The sequence below is a fragment of the Sprattus sprattus genome, assembly GCF_963457725.1.
Source record: "Sprattus sprattus genome assembly, chromosome: 4".
NCBI classification, from domain to species: domain Eukaryota; kingdom Metazoa; phylum Chordata; class Actinopteri; order Clupeiformes; family Clupeidae; genus Sprattus; species Sprattus sprattus.
In genome coordinates, this window is record NC_137923.1 from 33965950 (window position 1) to 33970486 (window position 4537).

The window sequence follows — 4537 nt, forward strand, 5'->3', positions numbered from 1 at the left end:
GTAGCAGTGCACATTCGAACAGAAAACAGCAAGTGCTGCTTTACATCAGGAATGTTATATTAAGGAAATGAAATAGGCCTGGTTATTTAGCCTATGTAAAGTAAGGACAATTGTGCTTGAAATAGGACTGATCATGAGGGAGGGCGATGCATGTTATGAAATGAAGAAGGAAGGTCTGCTCTGTTTAGATATTGTTCTCTCAAATGAAACACTGAAAAATACTGTGATGTAGACAGATCTGAGGTCAGTGTCAGAATTTACCTTTCGGCTTATCTCAAAACTGATGCGGAAGTCAACCCCAGTTTGATACTACATTCCATGACATGCTCAGACACAAAATGTTCACCTCCTTAATTAATTTAGAAAAAAATGTAGGTATAAATCCTGCAAATCTCAATGATATATATATTTTTTTGTCAATACACTGTTATGTGTTATATGTGTACTAAACTTAAAACAAGAGTGACCTGATGTAGTGTGAGTGAAGGCAGCTCAAATCTTTATTGCGATTGACAAGAACAGCAGAACATCAGCTCTGTAAGCAGAGTAAATAAAAAGCTGAAGAAAGTTTGCAAAACCATTTTCAGCAAGCTTGACGTTTTGTGAAGGGTCGATACATAGCCCATAATACTGGTGACTGAATGCAAAGAGAGGTTCCTATTTCATTAACCTTTCAATAACATTTGGCATTTGAGTCATTGCAGCAGACTTGATTTGATTTCTGAGTGGGTTGAGGTGGAAGGTTTGATGACACCGCGTTGATTAATCATATGTATTATGTATTAAGACAAGGAATTGAGAGATTTAATGACTAAACAGACAGTGCAAGCTTTACACCTACCGACAAAATACAATGGGGGAGGGGTGTGTCTGTTAGGAAGTTCTGGTTGTCAATATGTCATTATTATTCACCATGGCTTCACAATCAATAAGAGGTTATAATGTAATTGTATCTATAATCACAGCCAATATATAACACTGTTATAACACCCTGTTTCCCTCACAGAATTCTTCTATTAACCAAAGAATCCTCCATTTGCTGAAATGACAGCCCTGCCAAGTGCTTTATCTGGAATTTAGGTCATGCTTCCAGTTTCTCACTTAATAGGTAATGCTTCAGATCCTTGTCCAACTGCATTAGGAAATGTAACAATTAACAACAATCAACAAATTGGTAATGAACAAATAACAAATCAAGCACTGTTTCCAGCAGACAACACATGTGTGGGGTAATCTTTCTGGCTCAATATTCAATATGTAGCCTACTGTTGATGATGACACAGGTATTTGTAGTGTACAATTTAAGGAAGCAGCCACCTAATGCACTACTATGTCATATTATGCTAATACTGATACTGATAAAGTGGCCATATTACCTACTGTTGATGGTTTACCTAAATGTATCTCTTTTTTTGTTTATCAAATTGATGTTTACTCACAAAAATGTTCTCTCTTATAGCGTGACCTTTGCTTGCAAATTCTGATTTGTTGTGGAAACTGTGGCTGTGGAAACTTTGTTCCTCATCACCAATTCACCCATTAAGTGCATATACGCGTATTGGAAGCCGAACTCTACATGCTAGCATTTACCTGCAATGTAAATAATCTATCATTGACATAGTTTTCTGTTCCATTACTCTACTTACCCACAATGTATACCCACTAAGCTGTTCTACAATACCTGAATGCTCTCTCCCCACCTTACCCACTATCAATTTTGTATGACCATGGTATATACTATGTTTGTATGTATTGTGTACATTTACCACATGTATGCTAGCATGCTCCTCCTGATATGTAAGTGAGTATCAGTGTGAGTACCCTGTCCCTGCCCCTAGCGCCATTGTGCTTGCTCTAAGAGGGTTCAGACCCTGGGCTATGTGAAGCGCCTTAAGACAATTTTAGCAGTCTTAGTTAGATTTAGGCCCAATCTCAATACTTCCCCTTACCCCTTATCTAACCCCTTACCCTTGAAATTGCGCGTTCATGTGAGAGCTAGTGGTGTCTCAATACCCAACTTGATCAAGATTAAGGGGTGAGTTTAAGGGGTGTATGGCCCTCGTTTTTGAGATGATCGGAGAGCTACCTTACTCCTCCAAGGGCTATCCCAGAGCACACCGCGAAACCAGCTCGGGAATTTTCAAAAAAACATGGCTGCTTGAAGCGAGGAATATTTTACATGAATAAAGCTATCTACACAACTTTTTATATGTTTATAATGACTCGGTTTGATCTGAAATGTGCTACTCGAACCATGCATAGTATTGTCGGTCTTAACTGAAGCTTTCAAACGGTAGTTTTAGGATACAAATTAGCGCGTATACCACCACTCCATTGGCTTATATGGTAGCTTGCCAGCTATCATGCTACATACACTACATGTAAGTATTTTTGGCTTATAATTAATTTTAAAATGACGACAGTCTTGTTTCGTGCTCTACACAGTTGTATACATATATATTTGCAACCATGTTCTTCATTAGACTTTTTTTAAATCGCTAGTTTCATAGCTCATACAGTCACGCATGACGTACCCGAAACCGAGTGGCGTCTCATTTCATAGGGGAAAGATCTCAGCCCTTGGCCCTTACACTTGCAAGTGCTAGGGTTAAGACTAAGACAAGACTAAGCAAAAGGGGCAAGGAGAAGAATCGAGATTCGGCCTTAGCACTTTATAAATCAATTGAATTGCACTGAAGCAGTTTTGCTGAGACCTCAACTTCCTTTCAGGTCCTTGGCCCCATTTTTTCTAAAGCAAGTTGTTTGTAGAATCCTTCTTACAAATCTTTTTACATTTTGGACCATTTTCTTAAAGTATTGTAACTTTACAGGTTCTTGAAAACATTCATAGATCTCTGGGTGCTCCAGAGTAATCGTAGACTGCTAACGTTCATACCGACGCTCCAGAGTAGTCGTAGACTGCTAATGTTCATAGATCTACAGGTGCTCCAGAGTAGTCGTAGACTGCTAATGTTCATAGATCTACAGGTGCTCCAGAGTAGTCGTAGACTGCTAATGTTCATAGATCTACAGGTGCTCCAGAGTAGTCCATAACTACATTGGATGAGGTAACGTTGAATAAACTGTGCTTAAAACACGGTTGCGGTCGATACACAGGTCTGTTTTATAAAATTATGATTATATACAGTGCGGTTCATAGTCTGATTGTTTTTTATTTTTACTGTTAATTTAATTCAATGACAATTCCTTTAATGTAGGTCGAGATGGTGGGTGGGATTAATTCAGTCTAAAATCAACAACCACGTCTTTGGTCTTTGTGGTATTTCATTGGAGGAAGGCTTCATCGCACCATTTCAGAATGTCCCTGTTCCCATGCTGGCTTCTCCATTGATTGGTGTGAAGAATTTGCAGCCAGAGTAGGTTGAGTAGATGCAACCAAGGAGAGCTCATTGCTTGAGAGCTGAGCTTCTGAGGTTACGGCAAAGCAAATCCGCAGGAGGAACGCTGGGAAGTTCCAGGAGACGCTCAAAAAATCGAATAAAGTAACTGTCAGATACATGTTAGAGAATCTAATAAAGTAACTGTCAGATACATGTAAGAAAATCTAATAAAGTAATGGTCAGATACATGTTAGAGAATCTAATAAAGTAACTGTCAGAAACATGTAAGAGAATCTAATAAAGTTATGGTCAGTTAGATGTAAAACAATGAAAATCTAATAAAGTAATGGTCAGATACATGTAAAACTGTGAAAATCTTATAAAGCAGTGGTCACCAAATTTTTTAGGCCCAAGATCACTGACCTTTGCCTTGGTGAAGGCAAGATCTACCTTGTCTGCATTGAGAGAAAAAGACTGTCCAGACTCTAAACTGTACTTACAGCTTATCTTTGTATTGGGCCTAGTTGTAATTGAATTAAATCAAAGTCTTTGGTCCAGCTTTCAAATTGATTTAACACACATTTAACCAGGGGTTCAATTATATCAATTATTAATCCATCTCAAACTATAATTTTTCTAAATTATTTCCACAGCCCATATAGAACCACAGGCAGCAATTATTTTAATGCTGAAACTATGTGTCAGATTTCATCTTCATATCCAATTTGAAATCTCTATCTGTCTGCAATACCAATCGCAGCCACTACGCAAGCCCCTTGCGCGACTTTTCACGTCTTGCATGCGTCGGCCCCTTTTTCTAGACTTGCATCATTTTTTACGTAAGGTCTAACGCGAGCCTCGCAGTCTGCATTCTATCAACGAATGTTACGAGATGAGGTTACTAAAATATTCTGCATGTGTACTCAGTTTTACAGTGCTTCCCAAGTAAAGGTTTGAAAAGAACTTCAAGCTTCAGACTTTCTGTTAGGGAACCTGTTATCTATCTGCAGAGCAAATGTCAGGCTCATACAAAAACATTAACGTGAATTAATTGATGCTAATACCTAGCGCGGTCTCTATAGGATTCCCCATATACGTTAGCATTAAGCTAACATATTTTCTACCACAGTAAAACATGCAATACTATGTGATTGTTTTTAAAAAACGAATGTTACGTGATGAGATTGCTAAAATGT